The 22783-nt window shown below is 43.8% G+C and overlaps 1 protein-coding gene across 2 annotated transcripts in view; it reads left to right on the top strand.

Moving 5' to 3' along the window:
- The first annotated feature begins 10836 nt into the window (after window positions 1–10836).
- Window positions 10837–22783, top strand: part of LOC118211895 (metabotropic glutamate receptor 4-like) — a 234557-nt gene continuing 222610 nt past the window's right edge. Inside the window, exon 1 of one of the 2 annotated variants that reach the window (XM_035389459.1) lies at window positions 10837–12702. The gene's annotated coding sequence lies outside the window, so the exon portion shown is untranslated. The remainder of the gene's footprint in view (window positions 12703–22783) is intronic. The other variant, XM_035389458.1, reaches the window with a different exon arrangement.

Here is a 22783-nt window from a genome sequence, read left to right on the forward strand (position 1 = left end):
GTGGTGAAAGATTAATATCACAGCCCAGCAGATTGGAGCGGTGGAGCATATTTCTACACCTTTAATGATGTGTTATGGTTTCATCGCGGTGTTGTTTCAAGCAAGAGTGGAGCCAGACTGTCACATATATGGGAGCGAGGCATGATGAGTTTATGCACGGGCACTGAGAACTAACATGTAGCTTAAGTAGCCTACTCTAAGTGTTTTGGTAAATAGCCTCTGTGGGTTAAATTGAGCATCATGCTCATGACTATGCAAAGGAAGAGGGAGCCCATCTTACATATACTTTTCTATGCATTTTAGTGTCAACTTTCTGATTAAGAATACATATATATATATACTTGTTTAAGAATGCAAACGATACACCACGGTACTTGTCAACATTCATTAAATGATGTTTTAAATGATTTAGGCCTAAATCAGTGTGTTTGGCTACTCAGGAGCGCCCCCCAATGGCTGCTCATGTGGGCGCTGCTAATTCTGCTTCTCCTTTTAACACTCCCCTGTTCGTGGTGGAAGGTGGAATGCTATTGAATATCCCATTAACATTTTATACTGAATTTATTGACTGAACATAAATAAGCTTACCTAATGCACAGATATTTTTAATACAAGATGTGGTTTTAAAAACTGAGAGGGGTCTACTTGTATCAGCGTTTAAGGGAGTTGGCATTTTATTCTGCTGTTTTTCAATAAGGCTATTGCTCATAAGCATATTGCTCATTTCATTCCTCAGCAGTTTAATGCAGAGGTGCTGTGAACTTAACGCACCATACACGCACACACACACACACACACATCCCACGCTACAACCAGCGCCATTGAGGGGGGTGGGGTGGCTCGTTGGTAACACACAACATACAGTCAGATCATATATTACTTCATTCAATGGTGGGTGTGACCCAATGTGAGATTTTTCACGGGGGCCCAAAATCACTGGCAGCCCCCCCTGGGTCCCACTATTAGGAAGCCCTAATGTGACTAGCATCTGTCTCTCGAGTTTGAAAGCTTGTTCCTCTGGTCACATGCTCAAGCCCGGTTCGGCATTCAAACTGATCTATAGCGAGTGGGGAAAAAAAAAAAAAAAAAAAAAAACGGCGGTCACTGCCGTCTCCGTGTGTGGTACTGACTCTGGAGATTACCACTTTCAATTAAGCGAAAGGAATAGGGAGATTTAAGCTGTGCTAATGCCGGTCCTAATCATAATCCCATAGAAATGATAACCTCTGGAGCGTGACGCTCTGCCTGGGGTAATTTCATGCCTATAATGTTGAATATGCTGGAACCGTACAGAACTGTATACGTCGCCAATGTGCACTTTGCACATACGTTTCCATATAACAAAGTCTTGAGGGAGGCTTAATGTGGGCGACCCATGTTTTCAAATGCAGGTTAAAGTATTTCGCAATAAGTATTTCGCGAGTGTGAAATGCCAAGAAGTCGACACGGTTTAATGGCTGGGTCTTGCAAGGGGATTTTGAACTAATGAAGTATGATTGTGTCTTGCCTTGAATGTGATGGTCCATTCAGATTGTGGTCTAATGCTCTGTTGTAGACTATGAATGCGTTACAGAACTAACCGCACTTGAGCTTTGTGAAACAGAATACAGTACCTAAAGTTATGGTGCTTCGCTCTTGTTTCTCTGGGGCTCCTCTCTTTGTAGTTACTGTAAATCGAACCCCCATTTCTCCAAAAAGAACAAAAACAAAACGGTAGAGACATGATATTCATCCACATCATAAAGGATGTCTTTAATGTCACAAAAATGTAAAGAACTCATTTTTGACCGAAGATGAAGTTACTGCCCTTTGCCTTCATATGGCAGTATGGTATTCAATCAGTATTTTTTTTTCTCCTTCGTTTTGCTAATTAAGCTCACAATTAAATCTTTTTTTTTTTTTCCTTCTTCTAAACAAATTTAGTTTGGCAAGTTCATTTTGATGATTACTGAACCCTCTAAACGGTTTGGTGACTAAACAAACAAACCAACAAGCTCCAAGTGAAAAGGTCAAAATCGATTGCATCTGGGCTTATGTCCAAAATGACAAATAGTACTTTTCTTTGTATTTTTTATTTCTGGTACTTTCCAATAGGAATCTTATATCTGTGATTACTTACCAGTCTTCTAATAACTGACTTCATTTCGATGATTAGGAGCTTAAGATGAAGGAAATACCAGAAGTTCAGGTCTAACGGCACATTCTCTTATTTCAACACCACCAAAAATATACACCGTATATACACAACCGCTGGGGAAAAAAATGTCCCAGTTCAAACACCTTTTCCCCCCATTCCAACACCTGTCAGCAGAAAAGTTTGGCTCTGCAAGACTGTCAGGGTGATTGGAGAGAGTGAAAGGAGTGCTATTTTTAAGGGGAGTGGGTTGGTTTGAGCAGACAAAAGTATGTGAATCTAAAAACAAAAAACAAAAAAAAGAGAATTTGGTGCCTGGATTTCTCATACAAGACATTCTCGCACTACCAGGCTGTAATTATTTAATTGACCAGCATTGGCCCCCGGCTGAATAATTAATACATAAGGTCATAAAAAAAAATGGAATAAATTCCTGCAGTCTGGACAATGAGGTCTGATGAGGGTTTTGGAATCGTTTTTCTCCCCTCTCCGTGCTCAACAGAGGCAGTTAGGCCCCAGCAGTCGCTGTTTTTAATTAGTCCCTCCAAGCATTCTTCTGATAATCGCACCAGAGTCGCTGCGAAAAAAAAAAAGGCGCAGCCGACCGGTCCAGAAACGCACGTGCATCAGCGCTCCGAGAGGGCCGGCCGGCCGGCTGTTCGCACTGCGTGACTCAATGTGGGGGGGTCGTACGGCGCAGCTCTGTCAGAGGGGGGCGAATCGATGCCGAAAAAAGGGGGAAATCTAAGAGAGCAACCGCGGGAGCAAATCGTGAGTATGTGACACGCATAACAATGGTGCTGTTTATATGCAAATCGCGCGTGACTTCTGCTAGGTGGCTGTGTTTTTGTCCAGATGTACATGCGTGCGTGTGCTTTTTGTATTTTTTCTGGAATTCATTTTGTAACATCATTTTAAAAAATCATCTATGTTTTAAGCATCGAAGCATTTGAATTGTTTTGATTAAATCATTTTTAAAAAATGTAATTTCATTTATTTTTTGCAATATAGGTTTCCATTTAATGTTTGGAAAGTGAGAATAGGGTGCTGATGTGTTTTTTGGCTACTTTGGTTCAGAATTTAATAGGTTTACTACTGAGATTACTGATATATGTAAAAACAGGGGTTTTGCATATTTGGAATAACTTGTATAGCACACCTGGCTAATTACCTGAGCTGACAGTCTCTTGCCAATAGTTGGATGGATGTGGTGCTGTAGCCCTTTTTCTCTCTAAACCAAGCTTAACACCAACGTCCCTCTTCAGCGATGGGGACACTGCTTATAGGAGGTGCTGTCTTTCAGGGCCGGCTTTGTCTCATGGCCTGTAGATGGCGCTACGTCATTAATGCGCCGACATTTAAGCGCAGTTCTCCGGTGTGAGGGGTGACCCGGGGTCGGGGCAAAGCCGCTGAATTTCAGAAAGATACCGCGCTCACCGCCCTTTGATGCGTACGGCCTTTCCGTTCATACCCCTCCCTCCTCTTCCTCCTGCCTTCTGGGCTACTGAGCCTCCCTATCGCTCCGCATCTCTCGCTCTCTTGCTCTCTCTCTCTCTCTCTCTCACTCTGTCTGTCTAACCACATCTCCGCCTTTCAGACTTTTTTTCCCACCCTCATCCCTCAGTCTCTTTCACCCCATCATCTCTCTCTCTCTCTCTCTCTCTCTGTCCATCCAGGTGTCAGCTTTCAAAAACAAAGGAGGCAGCAGCCCCCCCCCTCCTCCCCCCCCCCTTTAGGGCCAATGAAAGGTCCTGTTATCTAAGCTGGTTGCTATGCAGTTGCTCACTGTAGAGCCTAGATGAGATGCACGTTCAGATTTGTGCAGATATTTTGAAGCCTTTTCCTTTTTTTTTTTTTCTTTTTTTTTAAATAAAAAAGCCGCTTCTCGCCGTCCCTTAGGGAAGTGCGTTCCTGTTTATCTGACAGTCAGTGCTGAACTCACTGAATGTTAATCATGGCTGAAGCAGCCATTTTGTTATTTGCATCAAGAGCGGCCGATGTAAACCCGATGTAAAATTTGGGCTTCTTAACAGCCCTTCGTATATAACGCAACACCCTGCTTCACAACCCTGCCCGCACCTCCGGAGAACATAGACCTGATTCAGTTCCCAAGTCCTCGCAGGGACATGCAGCGTCTTGTCTTGGATATCCGTGCAATGTGTCTATTACAGGAAAAACATAAAGACTAGACAAAAAGGCCGTCTTACGGACCGTCTTTGACTGTTTTTCCCAGCATGCAAAGGGAAATGGATGTATGAACATGCCTTTTCTTTCCTTAATCCGTGGTTACATTCGTACGCCCTCACTGCGGATCTGAGGGTATGCTTATAGAAGCCGGCCGAGAGGAGCGGAGCATTTTCAGAATGAGGCCCCTTATTCGCGGAGAACTCTTACATAACAAAGCGGCTTCGTTAAATGAAAGCGTATTTTTCTCTCTGCTTTTTTTTTTTTTTCTTTTTCTTTTTTCCAGCTGTTCTTTGGATAAAGATATGCCTGGCATGACTTTGAGAAGACTTTATAAATACAAAGAATGGGGCGCCTTGTGTTAGTCCCTCGCTCTTAATTGGATCAATGGTGCTCGTCCTCTTTTTCTCTCTCTCCCTTGCTCTTTAGCTCTTGAGTGCGAGTCGGGAGGCAAGGCCGAAGACACAGAAGAGGGCAGCACCGGTGAGGTTGCAGGTTCGATTCCCAGGTTTAGGACACTGCTGTTGTGACCCAAACTGCTTCACCGACATGTCCTGCTGTATAAACAGGTACAATGTAAAAATGAAAAACAAAAAATAGAAAGCTGTGTAAGTTTCTCTCGGTAGGAGCTTCTGCTGAATTACCTGTGGATCAGAGTGTCTGCTAAATGTCCATAATGAAGTTGTGGCCTAAGGCGAAGGTCTTCGACTCGCGCCATGGAAATCTACAGTATCTGCAGTTTTTTTTGCCATTTCTTTTCAAACAGCAGCCACTTTAGGCCTGGAAATCGAGGCGTGCCGACTCTTGGATGGATAAATGACTTAAGCTATGCACTGAACTGTAGGAAGACCTCCTAAGTTAAACAGACACAACGGCCCACTAGAACTAGAGTTTGAGATCCCGGCTTTAAAATGCACTGGCTGGCAATCACAGGAATTAAAATGGGTTGTTGCACTTGAGTTAATAAATTGACTGGAACAGTAGAAGCCCAAATTGTGTAGTTCAGTATACTGCAGTTTAGAGGGGCCAGATGATACATCTGGAGCTCCTGGCTGCACCAAGTCATGGGCAGGGGTATTACCTGTGCTGTGAACGTGTGTAGGTACAACACGTGTGTGAGCATGTATACAGTGTATACATATGTCGTGGCTTGGATTATTTCTGATTTATCGTTGGGTAAAGACGGTGTTTTAAATTTGTGTTTGTAAATGGCAAAGAAATGGCCAAAATCACAGGGCGAATGCATTACAGCAGGATTTGCAGTTCTGTTGCTGAGCGTGAACTTGATTTGCTGGGGAATTAAATGGTGCATGCAGCATTTCCTCCAATTGTTTTGTAAATTGCATCTCTGTGTGGAATTGGTTGTGGACCCCAGTGCCCCTGTTGATTGGTGCATTTTAGGAACAGGAAGATCTGCTGACGAGGGGAAATTTGTAAAGGGTGCAGGACGCATTATCATAACATTAGGAAAGTCCTTATCTCGATAGACGCTCTCAGAATTTTACTGGAATGGCAAACTTTACAGCTCCTGACAAAGAAAATGAAGAAATTCACGACGGATGGAACTTTAAACTTATTGATTTGCAGGCTCTTACAATCAGAGTCGTCCTGAGACTTTTGGAGGCCCCAGCCAAAAAATAATTTGGGGGGTCCTCCAGAACATTGCCACTTTCTGATTCTTGCGCTATCAAAGGAAGGCGAGAAGGCGGGCCCTGGGCGAGAAGGCGGGGCCCTGGGCGAGAAGGCGGGGCCCTGGGTGAGAAGGTGGGGCCCTGGGTGAGAAGGTGGGGCCCTGGGTGAGAAGGTGGGGCCCTGGGAGAGTAGGCGGGGCCCTGGGTGAGAAGGTGGGCCCCTGGGAGAGTAGGCGGGGCCCTGGGTGAGAAGGTGGGGCCCTGGGTGAGAACAGAACATTACGAAACATTACAGAACATTACGACACATTACAGAACATTACGACACATTACGGAACATTACGGCACATTACGGAACATTACAGAACACTACGGAACATTACGGAACATTACAGAACATTACCTCACGTTAAGGCACTAACGGAAACCTGATATGAATCGCCACGGGACGGCGTCACGCCGAACACGTCCGATGCCCATCTCTGGTTTTTTCTTTCTCTTTCTGATCCTTAATTAGACTGATAATTACGAGGTGATTTGCTAAACGCTGTGTAAGTGCCAACTGCCCTGTAGGGAGAATGTGACCGAAGTTTTTAATATTCTCCGGCTGTAACGAGCGGAGCCGTAGTGGCGGGGGGGGGGGGGTGTTCTGGACACCGATAGGTGAGAGATGATGTCATCCACACCACACCTGCCCCCAATGTACTGGTGTTGATAATTAGCAGTGACATTACTTAACATTACCCCTCAGTGCTTTGCCTATCTCTGTCAGCCAAAAAAAAAAAACAGACAGATGTGAAGAATACTGATAAGTGCTATATGAGGACAGATCTTACGACGCACAGAATCCAGGAAACCGGCCGTCGCAGAATGGTGTAGAACCTTTTACTGGCCGCTTCAGCGATACAGTGCGCCGGGCAGTATGAGCACCCTGCGCCGCTCCTGTGGCGTGCGGCCGGTTAGCTTGACGGCCAGCCGAATCCTGAACGAGGCTGCTCGTCGTCCTCCGCCCCGTTCTTCTGTAGCGTTTGTTGAAAAATGGAGCACCCTCGCTATCGGCTGTATGAGTCAGCGATTACCCGGGGAGACCGTATTAATTATTCACCGCAGATGGGCTTAAGCTGTAAGCCTTTGAGTTAAGTGGGTTGGGGGGGGGGGGGAATCTCCTTCGGTTGCGTAATCTCGCTGCAAACTTTTATGAAACAAACCCGTACTCTCGTGACAAGCATACGCTCACGGTTACTCTAGGAGAATTTAAATAAATCATAAAGAACAGAGAGCAAATCTTGAAATTCAACATTTCACTACACCTTTAGATTAAATAGATCAGTGTTGACAGGCCTAATATTTCAGGTTGATCCGATGACTCTTTAAACGATGACCATTTCAAAAGGCAAATTAGTTTTTTGCATTACCATATAGGAGCCAATAAAATGATAAAAATATACTTTTTATGCTTAATGAAGGGAAAAGTTTGCTACATTTACAGACCTGGTGGCTACATGCCAATCAGTTTTTGGCATTCGCAAAATGGATATTCATGCATGCCCATTTCAATCCATGTTCTGAAATTTGACAAGATGTAGTTAAAAATGCCACCATAATCGATTAATCATTAAAGAATTTCTGATTTTCAAATGTGTGAAAAGGTACTTATAAAATATTCTCATGAAACATAGCTCATATTAGAATGGAAGAATATGTTAGACCAGTGGTAATCAACTGTGTTCCTGGAGATCTACACATCCTGTAGGTTTTCACTCCAACTTTAACAAAGCGCACCTCATTCAACAGCTAGAGATCTACCGTCCTGTAGGTTTTCACTCCAACCCTAACAAAGCACACCTCATTCAACAGCTAGAGATCTACCGTCCTGTAGGTTTTCACTCCAACCCTAACAAAGCACACCTCATTCAACAGCTAGAGATCTACCGTCCTGTAGGTTTTCACTTCGATCCTAACAAAGCACACCTCATTCATCAGCTAGAGATCTACCGTCCTGTAGGTTTTCACTCCAACCCTAACAAAGCTCACCTCATTCAACAGCTAGAGATCTACCGTCCTGTAGGTTTTCACTCCAACCCTAACAAAGCACACCTCATTCAACAGCTAGAGATCTACCGTCCTGTAGGTTTTCACTTCGATCCTAACAAAGCACACCTCATTCATCAGCTAGAGATCTACCGTCCTGTAGGTTTTCACTCCAACCCTAACAAAGCTCACCTCATTCAACAGCTAGAGATCTACCGTCCTGTAGGTTTTCACTCCAACCCTAACAAAGCTCACCTCATTCAACAGCTAGAGATCTACCGTCCTGTAGGTTTTCACTCCAACCCTAACAAAGCTCACCTCATTCAACAGCTAGAGATCTACCGTCCTGTAGGTTTTCACTCCAACCCTAACAAAGCGCACCTCATTCAACAGCTAGAGATCTACCGTCCTGTAGGTTTTCACTCCAACCCTAACAAAGCTCACCTCATTCAACAGCTAGAGATCTACCGTCCTGTAGGTTTTCACTCCAACCCTAACAAAGCACACCTCATTCAACAGCTAGGGATCTACCGCCCTGTAGGTTTTCACTCCAGCCCTAACAAAGCACACCTCATTCCACAGCTAGAGATCGTTGCCAAGCTGCTAATCGGTACAGTCAGGTGTGCCAAATTAGTATTGAAATGAAAACCTACAGGATGGTGGATGTCCAGGAAAAGGGCTGGTTACCGCTGTGTCATACCTTTTAGCAGTGTTCTAACTAAACAGTGAAATTTATGAAGCTTACCATGCCAAAAAAATAAAATAAAATAAAACCAAGAACTAGGTGTCAATCATCCAGCAGATACAGCTGAACTTTCCTTGGCATGATTTCCCAGTGGCAGTCGATCCTACACAAGTAATCAGAAACTCATTAAACTTCACTGTGTTTTGGTGCTCTAAATAACTTGTTTGTCTTGATCTTGGTAGGGATACTTCTTTCATGGACAAACACAATTTCATGCACACACAATGGGTAATACCCATATTCATTGTTCCAAATCAAATCTCTAGCCAATATGATACAATTTATGCGTGCTGTCAGTGAACATTTTTTTTCTCCTCTGTGTGTTTTTAACAGCATTCTTAGTTCACATGTTGAAATCTATACACCTACGAACATGTTGTGGCCACTTCATATGTGGGCAAGTACATATGAGGCATTCATTTAATGGTGTGTGTGTGTGTGTGCGTGTGTGTGCGTGCACTTTTGTGCGTGTGTGTTTGTGTATGTATGTATGAGTGCATGTATTTTGTAAACCAAATTACATGTAGTGGTAAAAAAGAGGCTCAAAATTGCGAGTCAACCTCAAGTAAGGAAGAGAGCCAACCTTATATCTTTGGTAGACTGTATTTCCAAAATAGAATACAAACTCTTAAGAGTGCTGATGTGTGAAATACAACCCACAAATATCAATAAAAATGATGCTAACTGTGACATGTTTTATCCATAGTCTTCTTCAGGCAGAGACGGGATTGAAGCCCGAAGATTTGTATGGGCGAAATGCGTCACTGTTGGCACCACTTTTTTTTTCATGATATTTGATATTTCTGGCTTGTATTGCATACCCCAGCACACTATAAGAGAGTTTGAAAATACTGTCTTCCAAACAGGTTGGCTGTCTTTTCCTTTCTGTAAATATATATTCTATACATTGCCTATCACCGTAGCTATTGTGGTTAGAAGATGATGCTTTCAGGAGTGCGTGCCATGCTGCTGGGTGTGATGTCTGCATTGGCTCGGCGTGCAAGGCTAAACAGGTGAGCGACTCCGAATCAACTGACTGCGCTTTTCCGACTTGAGTTGCGAACGGGCAGTTTCATTAAGAACGCCCCATCGAGAACTCTAAAGAGCCCGGTAACATTGCCGGGTTGCGGCGCACAGACCACTCGCTTCACTTGGCAGCGAATGTTTTTTTTTTCTTTTTTCTTTTTTTGCGCGCGCGAGTACAGCATTGCAGACGGCACAGGCCATGGTCTCCCCCGCAGTGGAGAAATGGGATGTGGTCAGATGAATCATCTGTCACCATGTTCTGGACTAACGAATGCCTGCACCTAACGCTCAGGTATAAATAATCCCACGGGCCAAAGAGCTTGGTTCCCAAACTGACGGGTTCTTCTGGTTCCGTTGTGGTGCATTTTTACTGGCATGTTCTTGGTACACTCATCCCCTAGAAGGCAAGGTCAGTAATCACTATAATGATGCGTGTGTGAGTTGTTTACCAAACAAACATTAACATTGTTTTCTTTCTGAAGTAAAATGCTATAGAGTGCGTTTATATCCCACATATTTAGAGCAAAGGCTGTATATATGCACTCAGGCCCATCTGTAAATCACGCGTCGCACGTGACACAAATTAATTAAGGCGTCTTTTTGCAAGCTCACCCCATCTCGCTCACCCCCGAGGATAGCCGAGAGTTAACTATAATTCTCGCGCTGGTGAAACTATATTGATCTGTGATTTATGCGAATGATAAATATTACATTACATGCAGCATACTGCGAAACACCCGCAGAAAACAGGACCCACCCTACACATTTGCTCTCGGTTTTGATCCATAAACATTCAGACACGCTGCCAGGATGCGTCCCCCCCCCCCCCCATCCCCCTTCAGGCGGGCTCGCAGAAACACCCATCTTCAGTAGTGTGATATATGCATAAGAATGGCTTTTAATGCACCGACATTTATTCACACTAAAGAACGTGCTGGCAGCAGCAGCAGAGGCAAGCAATAAATTAGTAAATAAAATATAAATCCCCTTGTATGTGCTGTAGCCGTTTCGTGCAGTGTATTATTAAGTGGCTTTTGGTTTTCAGATGACGCGCGCGCGGATGTGCTTTTGTTCTTAAAAGCATTTGCGTCTTTTAGTTATTGTTATTTGTATGTTGAATCATCGTCATCCTTCTGTTTTCTTCATTTTTATTTTACAGTCCGTCTCTCGCCAGATAACCAGTGTTTTAAACTCTATACGTGCTCCTATAGGCTACTCGGTAATTGGAAAGCACTGCCTCAAGTCGGATTTCGTGCGCTGGACGACGACCGTTGCGCACGCGGATAACTAGTACAAGAATGAGCACCGTGATAACCTGAACATCTCATTCGCGGCAAAACACGGGTAATGGCAGTCGCTATAGCCTAGGTGAGCAGGCATGTAAGAGACGTATGTGCATTTTTTCTTATTGTAGTTTTTATATCCCGATAAACGTGATCGTAAACGGGCGGTCCGTAGTAATACTTTAGGGCATTGGCGAGTAGCGGTCTCCCAAAGCATGTATATTTAATTAGATGACACTTGAGGTGGACGCCCGTTAGAGTTCTCCCAGATAGGTGGGTGGCTAATGGCCTGTGATTAATTGCTATGGGACAGATTTTGTTCATGTAGCCCATATCTGCTGATACGGCGGTTTTCATTTTCTCTGATCACTGCCAGAGAATCAAATTCTCCTCCGCGAAACAGTTTTCAGGGGACTTGCGCGGTCCTCCAGCAGCTAGCAGTATATCACCGCCCAGGCAGCGCTCGCATTATTTCAGCGGTGTGATATCTAAAGCCGCGGCAGCGGCAGCGCCACAAGAGCTCTGCTGCTGCAGCGCTTTCAAACCCGTGAAGAAGCGGAGGCGGACTTAAAATAGGCTACAAAATATACTCCACAATTAAGTGGTACTAAAATAAAATATTTAGACATTTTAAATCATTCTGATCATTCTGGAGAGAAAAATTGGACTGAAGGAGACTCTACAGAAACGGGCATATGAACATGACAGTAACATTCGCGAACTGTTGAACAAGGATTTGTGAGACGATGTCACTTCACGCTTTAAAATCCCAGGGATCTGCGTGTAATGCCTATTTTGACAAACTGTAGCCTACTTGTCCTGCAACAAAGAGACGTGGATGAATTTTGCCTGCTTTGTTTAAGCTAGCAGTAGGCAAATTGCCGGGCGATTTACTAAAAAAAACTTTGAATATTAAATATAAAAGGGGAAAAACGCGTACAGAATTCAAATCGTTCTTAAGACAGGTAGCAGGTGGTTGAGTGGGACAAGGATCTTTGGACAGAAGCCGCCCGAGAAACAAGTTAACCAAGATTTTCTATATAGCCTATAATATTGGCGGTAGGCTGGTCTAATCAGCTATTCGTTGAACTAGCAGCAGTTTTCTCCGTGACTTTTGCATTCGCTTTTGGATGCTTTTATTTTCAAACACACTCTGGGGGCGTTGAATTCACCGCATCGATTTAATACTGCATCCTCCGTCCCAGCGGGGGAGTAGGCTACGATATGCTCATACCAGTCCTTCTCAATGCGTGGAAATCGCAGACTAAGTACGGTGGTGTAACAGTGGTTTCCTATGGTATACCGCATAGAGACTAATTTTCTGCACCGTACGACGGCGGCTCCGAGGAGAAAGTTGGAAAAGGGGGAGAGAAAAGAAAAAAAAGACCCCGCCGAAGATCATTTTTTTTCATCACCACACTGCACTGGACAGCGACTCGTAAAATGACTCGCAGTGCCCCCTTCTGTAGTTTAGGGAAAACCAGGATTATTTTGGATTTCCAAACGACTTCGATCGGATTGATTTGTTTCGAAGCTTAAACACGGAATCGTTTAAAGTTATTTCGAGCGCTTCCAACAACTCCTCTGCCTTGGCGTCGCGAGGCGTTTGAGCGCCAATCCGCGACAAGGAAGCACGAGAGGACCCGTTAACGCGCTGGAATAAAGGAGGTGAGCCTTCAAATTCTCAGCCGCTGAATCAAGAGATGCACTATAGTCTCAGCACGGAAGTCTTTATTACAACATGTGGAGGTCCGCATGCTTACATAGCTCCGTTCACTTCTGTTTTAATTCATATACGCGGCGGTCATTTCAACGGCGTGCCACTATTTATACATCTTCACTTCGTCGTGGTACCGAATAAAGGTGTGGGTCGTTATAGCCTACACATGTCATTAATAGTCCGCGGTGCACACTTCATACGGCTGAGTTGGAATCCGATGCATCGCATGCAAATCAGAATGCCCTAGGCTGTGTGAACTGCACAGTTCATAGAATTAGCATTGATCTCTGTCGTGCATGGCGCCAATTTAGACATTTTTCGCACGGGTTGAGAGTCACTGCTTTAAGTAGGGTGAAATTCCTGTTTATGGCTAGAGGTACTGTTCTCTTTTTGGACGGGTTTGTCACTGCAGTGGGCATGCATGTGTAGGCTTTCCGGTTTATGGACTCAATTGTGCTGAATCAATTAGCTAGTGAATAGAGAATAGGCCTATGCCTTATTCCCCCTCGTGGACTGTTGTAGCCTTTATGTTGATTTTTAACATCTGGATGTTATGCAACAGTTATATTTTGTGTTCTGTATCTTCTTTATGTTTCGGTTGCGTAACGCGCCGTTCTGTTGTTTTGTTGGCGTAATTTATTTAATTTTCGTCGTTATATAAATAAGGCAATTCTTTTTCGTTTTCATTTTATTGTTATTTAAAATCTTTGTAGTTGCTCTCTGCTAAGTACTCGGCGGCTATCCTGTGTTAATTGCGCATAATTAAATAGAAGTTGGCTGATTTGTCGTGAAATAATTTTTTTTTAGTAGTGCTCTTTAGGACGCACGCAATAATACATTATTAGGCGCGTACATATTGTCCTCAGAGTAAAAGCTGCTAAGTTTTTAAATTTGGTCATTCGGAAAAGCCCCCCCCCCCCCCCTTAGTCTCTCTTTCTCTCGCTCTCTCTATCGCAATGACGATGCTTCTGGATTTCTGGGTTGTTTCGTAGACCCTCGCAAAAGTTTTAACCCCCCCCCCCCCAGCACCATCACCACCTGCCCTCCAAGTTCTGCGTCACGTCTTCCCACACTTCACTTCTCTGTCGTCAGTTATTTTAACAACAACAAAAAAGTGAGGTGATCAACTTTTCAGCACATAACTAAGGCAATAATATGCTTTATACCGGGACGAAAAAAGACCCCATGGTGCATGCATTACCCCATAGTGCAGGTGTTACCCATGCTGCATGCAACATATTTATTTCCTTCCGTCATACGCGGTTTTTTGTGTTGCACAAAACTCGGCACGAGACCACGGGGAAAGGCTCGCGTTTTCATTTATGCTCTAAATTGATGGATACCTCCCTCCGTGTTATGAGTCATCGCGTTTTCTCCTCAGTCTGATACACGCACACGTCGGTGGGATATGAAATTAGTGAGGGATACGGCCGTGTTTACCTTCCCGCGGGAGTCAGTGTGTGAACTCATTAATTATGTGACGTGGCGATACAATTTTTTTTTGTCGCGGAAACCTCCAACCGCATTCCGATAAGCGCTGTGAGGGCGTCACGCGCTGGACCCGTTTGATTGCTTAATTCTTATGAGGCTGGTCATCGCGAGGATTCCCTGCGAAGAGGGGTACGATTTTGTCGTACTCTTGGGCCTAATCCACATCAGTTTTTTTTGACTGCCGCTGGGCTTGACTTTAGTACTGAGGAGACTTATGCCCACTACTAATTTTTTCCCCTCAGTTGTGGTGGGGGTCAGTCTGATTCATGACTTGGCTGGAGACATCGTGCATATGCTATGCTCTGTTTTTGCCATCACTGAATTTGAATTGAAACCGGTTTTATGGATGTCGATTTAACGTCATCGGAAGAGGTAAATCCATTGGTGAAATGTAACGTGGAGATGTTCTCTTGTGAGGATTTGGCAGGAAAAAGTAATTCATTTGCTCACCCTGTTTTAATCAGTTTCTGCCCCTAACTTTACATTACTGTCATTTGGCTGGGAGCCTTTCCAGAGAAACCTGCAAAATGGTAAATGGTAAATGGACTGCATTTATATAGCGCTTTTATCCAAAGCGCTTTACAATTGATGCCTCTCATTCGCCAGAGCAGTTAGGGGTTAAGTGTCTTGCTGAAGGACACTTCGACACGCCCAGGGCGGGGTTTGAACCGGCAACCCTCCGACTGCCAGACAATCGGTCTTACCTCCTGAGCTATGTTGCCCCCCCCCCAAAAAAAACATTTTGCATTTAAAATAAAATGTATTTGTTTATAATAAATAAAAAGAAACTTGGTATCAATTTATACAGTTGGATATATACTGTAACAATTCAGGTTAAGCACCTTATTCAAGGGTACAACTGCACTGCCTTACTTTGGAATAAGACCTTCTACCACTAAGTCACAAGCCCAGTCCCCTAACCTTTATACCACACAGGTGCCGGCATCAAACGGGGCATCGTGGATTACATTTCAGGCATTTAATGGAGTGATTTCCATATTTATATACGTGGTTAATGCCGATAAATGTTCAACCTAACAAATACGGAGGCCGGTTGGAATGATTGCTTAAACATCTAAGAGTGGTTGCCTTGGAGGGAGACTGCTTCCGCCTACAGATGACTTGAAGCAGTGGTCTCGGCTCATGCTTGTGGGCACTGTTACACCGTCTGTTTTCACTGCCCAGTTCTGCTGGTTCTACTGTACCAGGGGTACGATCGGTACACTCTCAGGGGGGGGGGGGAAGCATTCTTTGGCTTGTCCTCATTGGGGAACACTTTTGTAGTTCTTTATGGAACCATTTATGGTGGATGTTAAAAGTGTGAAAGTTCCCAGACTGAACCATTTTGTGCTAGATGGGGTTCCTGTATGGAGACACAGAGGAACCCTTTGTTCCGAGTGTGTTCCATTGCTGCAGCTGTGAATTCCACATCTGTAAACCATAAATTTTTAAAGTCTTTTTTGGCCTGTACTCTTCTTTGACGTCCAAACCTTTTCCCAAATGGTGACTACTTGCTTTAAATGCTAAAAAAAAGCCTCATCATTCAATTGAGATTGCAGGTACAACATCTGGTTAACCAGAAAAACAGACTTTTTATTGGAACCCAGGGATGGATCTGGAAATTATTTGTGCAGGGGAGAAAAAAGAGAAACAGCCCCCTCATGCATGCACAAACACATGCAACCCACCCCTAGGGCCTCCTTGGACACGCTAGCGCCTGGAAGAGGGTTTCCTGTTTTATACACTTTGTTGTACGTCGCTTTGGATAAGAGCATCTGCCAAATGCCTGTTATGTAATGTAATGTAATGTAATGTACTGTAATGTATTCCCTCTCAGTACCGCCTCTTTCCCTGTTTAGACTCTTAGCTCCGCCCCTTTGCGTGTTATATCATCTAAGCTCTGCCGCTTTCCCTGTTATACCCTCTTAGCTCTGCCCCTTTTCCCTGTTATACCATCTTAGCCCCGCCCCTTTCCTTGTTATACCGTCTTAGCTCCTGCCCTTGCCCTGTTACACCTCATTAGCTCCTCCCCTTTCCTGGTTATACCCCTTTAGCCCCACCCCTTTTCATGTTATACCCCATTAGCTCCACCCCTTTCCCTGTTTGCTCCGCCCCCAGTGGGAGCAGCCATGTGATTTCTAAACAGGACTCTCAGCCTCCCTTACATTGTTTTGGAAATGTAGCTGGGACTGTAGAAAATTTAAAGGAAAAAGAGACTTAGAAACATGTCTGGCTTATAAATGATTTAAAACATTAATAAATGGATTCAGGGCCAACAAGTAATGAGGAATGAATAAGCTGATTTTATGTGTGTACTTTTTGCAGAAATGGTATGGAATGGTGCTTTCTCAGTCTTGCAATGTGACATAATCAGGAAGTGTTTGTATTCCAGTAAAGTAGAAACGAATGCTTACGTTGCAATCATTAAGTTTTATCCTCCTGACCGTTGTGTTTCTTTAGTGAATGATTTAAAGACAAGCGACTCATGCTATTTATTGCAGAATGTAAAAACAAAGAAGCCTTTGCATCCTCTTGTTCTTCAGTAAGTACCCCATTTTTTGTGGTGGTTGCAAAGATTTTTATTATTGTTATTCATGGTACAGTGGAGATAAGTGCTTGTGTTTCGATTGATGTGAGCTTTCCTGTTTTGTCAGACAGGATTGTGCGATAGAGTTGGGAGTAAGCTGAGACCTTTGATGTGATCAGATATTCAATCTCAAGACTTTCGGCATCCACAATTCCTTACCAGAAATCCTATGCACTGCCATTTTTCTGAGCTGAAAATTCAGTCCTTTAGAAAGGGGGGAAGCAAATTCATAACAAACTGAAGTGCAACTTGTAATATTTACACAATGTATAGAGAAATGTCACTCTTTCCAGCTGTAGTTTGATAAATTTGCCTAAAGCTTGGATTCAGTCAACATTCATCTTTAAGTTTGACTCCAGTAAAGGAAAGCATTGGACAGAAAATCAGTTTTGCAAGTTTGTTTTAGTGATCGCTGAAGTCGCCAAACTGTATCTATGAAAGAAAAAAGCAGATTTTGATTTAAATTTTTAGTCCAAGTTGAGGACAAAATGTTGGTTGAATCCCAGCCCAAGTCTCAGTTGTAAGAAGCTATGTGCAGTGTGTGCTTTTAGGCCAAAATATCTGTGCCTATAAGAGAGCTGGACATTTAAATGCTTTGGCTTTTTGACCCTTCAGAAAGATCCCACACGTTTTAGCCTACTGACACTCCATTGTCTCTTCCTTCCCAAGCGATTCTACAGTCAAGTTAATCAGTTCAGCGCTCGCTTCGCGGGAATAAAATTCATCTGAATTTCCTGCCTCTGCAGCTGGGAAGGCCAAGTGCTGTGCGGTGAGATTTCTCTCGCCGAGTTCTGCTCGCTCTCAATTCCTTAATTGGCTCCCTCTCCACCTACGCTAATATGTCCTGAGGATTTGGCTCAAAATGGCTGCCTTGTGTCAGCCAGAGGGGAGAGGCACATTAGTGGTGTTAGGGGTGAGTTTCCTACCTTAAAGATGAAGTATTTTGAGAACAGGAAAAGAAAGCAATATAAATGCAATTTATTATTATTATTATTATTATTATTATTATTATTATTACTACTACTGTGTTCAATTTAACGGCAATAGCACTGGAATGCACTGACAATACTACCTATTTTTGACCTAAATTGTCCCAATTTTTCCCCACACTTCTGTTAGACACACCCCAGGTACTTGAACTAACTTGTCAATAACTCAGACTGCCATGACAACATGACAACTGGGGTAATTTGTGCTCTCAACACAACCATACACAAAAATATGCAAAAATATATTAGCAATTTCAATATTATGCCATTGTTTACTTTATTCTGTTATCATGGGGCGACATAGCTCAGGAGGTAAGACCGATTGTCTGGCAGTCGGAGGGTTGCCGGTTCAAACCCCGCCCTGGGCATGTCAAAGTGTCCTTGAGCAAGACACCTAACCCCTAACCTCTAACTGCTCTGGCGAATGAGAGGCATCAATTGTAAAGCGCTTTGGATAAAAGCGCTATATAAATGCAGTCCATTTACCATCATGTTATCAATGTCTCCAGCTGCAAAAGGTGCTGCCACCTTTTTAATCAAATAAAATTTGATTCAAAAGCATTTCTTGGAAGATATAACTTATTTTTGCTGGAATGTATGTCAAACTATCAACTTTGCAACATTATGTTGACCTCGTATATTACAATTTGTCATTTTTATATCAACTACTAAAATGTGACATGCAGTCCCAAATTTCCACCCTCCCTTCCGTGAAACACTTTGGGTGTGGAGGACAGGTTAATGGTACTTTTAGGCCTGACATTCTGTCTTTCTCTTAAGACTGGATTTCTGGCACAACACACAGATAAATAGACTTGCTTACTAAATAAAAAAAATAAAAAATCTGGCAAAGTTAATCAGGAATCTGAGTTTGGAGCTATGTCACATAACGTGAGTGCTTGCTGTGTTGTATGGGACTTGTAGTGTGTGATGACCAAAGGCCTTCATTTAGGACTGTTGCAAGGTATAGATTGTCAAAACTACACGTAGTGTGCCCTCTTAAAAAAAATCAGTGGGACTCGTTGAGAATAGCTGGGACTCTTTCTTTAAGAATGGAGAAGTATTGGGACCATATCCCAGACTGGGCCCTGTTTCACAAAGCAAGATTACTGAGTTAGCTCACAGAGTAAAACCTGTGACCCTCCAAAGTCTGGAACAAGGACTGAAGCAAAAAGAGCTATTCTGAGTTTTATTCAGCACAGTTGTCCAGCTAGCTCAGGAATCCTGCTTGTTGAAACGCCTCCCTGCGCCCACCCACGTTAAGCACTGTACCCTGCCCCACGGTATGTGGGGAATGGTGCCCTTTTTTCCACAGGAAGTCAGGACGGCATTTAAAAGGTCAGACATGCAAATGCTTCAAAATGTGAGGGGCTACAACTCGATGGCGCTATGCTATGCGTTGGCTATGGCGAAGCTCAAAGGTCCATACAACTCCATGATTCGGGAGCATGTAGTCCTCCATGGTTATCCTCGGAAACGTGTGACATTGCCAGCTGCTTTTTTTTTTCACACCACAGACTACAGCTACGCTCCCACAGAGTGGAGTCTGAGGGAGACCTTTCATGTGTGGCTTTTGCATGTTGTCCACAGGCACCTGATTAACCATAAAGGGACGCTAGATGAACCGATGAACCCTAACTGACTGAACCAATTGGCCACAGTCAGCACTGGCACGGTCCGCATTCGATCCATGGTGCCTTTACCGAATTAGCCAATCAGCAGCCTCCTATGTATTATTTTGACTAACTATTATTCGGTTAATCCATGACCTGTTGTCTTTATGTTACAAATTTTGAAATTCAAAAATTTCACAGTTTTAAATTGGGAGCAACCAATAAAAGACTGATTTTGAAATTGGTCATGTAGATATGCTGTAAAGCTTACTCCCAAGTTTTGCATTAGTACATTTAATTTTAACATCAACCATTTTAGCTGTCCTGTTTATATTTTAAATTAGATGTGAAAGAGAATAAAGACACAAGGTTGATTATTAAGGATATACTCTCTCCCTCCCCCCTTCGCTCCATCTCCTCTTTCTCTACTTCTATTTCATTCACTTTTCTTGCTTTTCTCTGTCAGTAAATTACATGGCAAAGAGAAGTGACCTTGAAGGTACATCAAAGGTACAAAAAAAAAAACGGCAAGGACATCTTCAAAATATATCAAAGGTTCACAGTGGCTTCAAACTTACAGGCGCTGCTCAAACAAGCAGCATTTCTTTAATTATTTCATAGTGCACTTCTGTACATTGATTTTTTTTTGTTGAAAAAGTGTTGGTGTGAGCCCTGAATGGATAAGTTCTACACATTAAAAGAATTGATATTTGCCGTCTGTAAAAATAAAGTAGCTTTATTAGCTGTCTGTGCAGTAAGGGCCACAGAGATCAACAGCCTCCAGTGTGTGGCCACAAATCGCCTGCAGTCTCGCTCTGCACCGGTTTTCAATACCGTGCCTTGCTGTAGTCTTCGTAATAAAACTGGAACAAAATTAAAATTCAGAACACAGAAAAGCACAAAAAAAATTCATTCAATATCAAATGTTTTCAAGTTTCCCAGAGGACATTTTTTAAAGTCTGTTTTTTATATTTATTTCTTTTAATTGTATTTGTCCTCTTGGCATGTTTCCTCCATTAGTCTGTTCAGTGCTCTGTGCGAAGCCAGTACACGGAAGAACACGTCTCGCTGTCCCAGGTCATGGCATGTGTGTCAGTATGAGTGCTCTTTTGTTGAGTCCTGTTCCCCGGTAGAGCCAGAAACAAGGGACATAGGAGCAGCATTATTACATTTTTATTACAGATATTTAGCAGATGCACTTGCACACCTTTTTTTTTTTTTTACTGTACATGGCATTTACACTGCATCCAATATACACAGCTGGATACATACTGAAGCAATGCAGGTTAAGTACCTTGCTCAAGCGTACAACGGCAGTGTCCTACCCATTACATTACATTACAGGCATTTAGCAGACGCTCTTATCCAGAGCGACTTACACAACTTTTTACATAGCATTTTACATTGTATCCATTTATACAGCTGGATATATACTGAAGCAATGCAGGTTAAGTACCTTGCTCAAGGGTACAACGGCAGTGTCCTTACCCGGGAATCGAACCTGCGACCTTTCGGTTACGAGCCCAGTTCCTTACCCACTATTGCTACACTGCCGCCAGAAGCTGGCCAAAATGGACACTTTTTCCAGCGGAGTTTCCTGCGAATGGCAGAGGCACAGCAAGCGCCATCTGTGAGGCCCTACTGCCCGGAGGTGAGCTGCTGTCCGCGGCTGAGGCTTTCCTGGCGGCCGCGTGACTTCTGTCCGCTCCCGCTTCCCGTTCGTCCGCTCTGATCACAGGCAGCGACTCCCTTCCATCATCCTCCTTCTGTGTTTATCGCGGTGTCTTTTTTTTCTTTTTCTTTTTCTTTTTCCCGCGAACTGTGACTGAAGTCGCGGCGATGTGCCCGCAAGCTTGTCTCTGCCCCGGAATCCCTTCTGACTCCTCCGGACACAAGCGTCTGTCTGCCGTGGTGTGGCTTGCTCACACCGGCATGGGGCCGATTATTTTCTGGGAATGAAAACATGCCGTTTGCTTGTGTCCCTGTTTCCAGCTGGATAGCAAACGTCGCCCCAAACAAAAAGTAAGCCTGCACCGCTCACTTCTTTACATTCACAAGCTGCAGTACACTGTGAAATTCGAAAAGTAAAATGATTTTGCGCCCTCGTTGTTTGTAAATTAGCCTCATTCTTCTTTCTCTCTGGCAAAATATTTAATTACCTTAAAGTCGAAATTAGGCTTCTTGCATTACCGTTAGGCAGAATGACTTACACATGCACACAATCATTTTATAGAGCTGCTTATTTACTTGAGCAGCTCTGGTTAACCCTTTGAAGAGTAGGTTTTCCCCCCCAAAATTCTAAGTCAGTGTTCTAGAACGCCATTGCTTTCAGTCACCAGTAGCGATTGTTTCATCAGCGATAGAATGTTAATAACATTATAATCACATAGTCATGATCACACATAAAGGGTTTAGCACCTTCCTGAAGCATGCGACAGCAGTGCCTCACTTGGGAATCGAACCTGCAACCTCTGAGAGTTCAAAGCCCAGTTCCCATTATGCTGCGCTGCCACTTGAAAGTCAGCCCGGCTCCTCCCTTTCCAAGCCAATCGTCTGATGAATACGTCCGCACATGGTGTGTCACACTTCAACGGTGCACAGCGCGTTGAGTTCACACGTTCCTGCTCGCCATCGCCGCCCTTCTCTGGGCAGCAACCATCTGCTTCAAGGCCCAGTCCAAATGGTACTGTGAGAGAGAGAGAGAGACAGAGAAACAGAATCCCCTTTCTGGACTGGCCTGGAGAGAGCCTGTGGATTGCTGTCAGAAACCTGAACTAGGAGCCCACAACGATGTTACTATGATGTTTATCACCTTTTATTAACTTTGGAGTGGCCGATCGTCTGCAAGCACGGGCACGTGTACATGCTGCGATTCCCACTGCCGATCCAGTCCTGTGTGGACATCCATGGTTCTCCTTGGAAACACGTGGTGTTACCAGCTGCTTCTTTTCACACCGCAGACTACAGCTAAGCTCCCACAGAGTGGAGTCGGAGGAAGACCTTTCATGTGTGGCTCTATGCATGCAGTCCACAGGCACCCGAATAACTGGCAGGGGTCGCTAGATGGCGATGAGCTCAGTTCCCTAACCAACTGAACCAATAGCGCGTCGCCCTATGGAGCTACTGTCCACAGTCTGTACCGGCACGGTCCGAATTCGATTTGAGACCGCGAGGCTCATCCGTGCACCACCATGTGGTGCCTTCACCGAATCGGCAGCCTCCTGTGTCTTATTTTGATTTACTATTATTTGGTTAATGCCCTGTTGTCTTGTGTAGCTCTGTTATTAACTTATAGGACCCCCCCATATGTTTTGCATTACCTCCATTAAAAAGTATTTAATTATATTGG

Source organism: Anguilla anguilla, chromosome 13, assembly GCF_013347855.1.
Source record: "Anguilla anguilla isolate fAngAng1 chromosome 13, fAngAng1.pri, whole genome shotgun sequence".
NCBI classification, from domain to species: domain Eukaryota; kingdom Metazoa; phylum Chordata; class Actinopteri; order Anguilliformes; family Anguillidae; genus Anguilla; species Anguilla anguilla.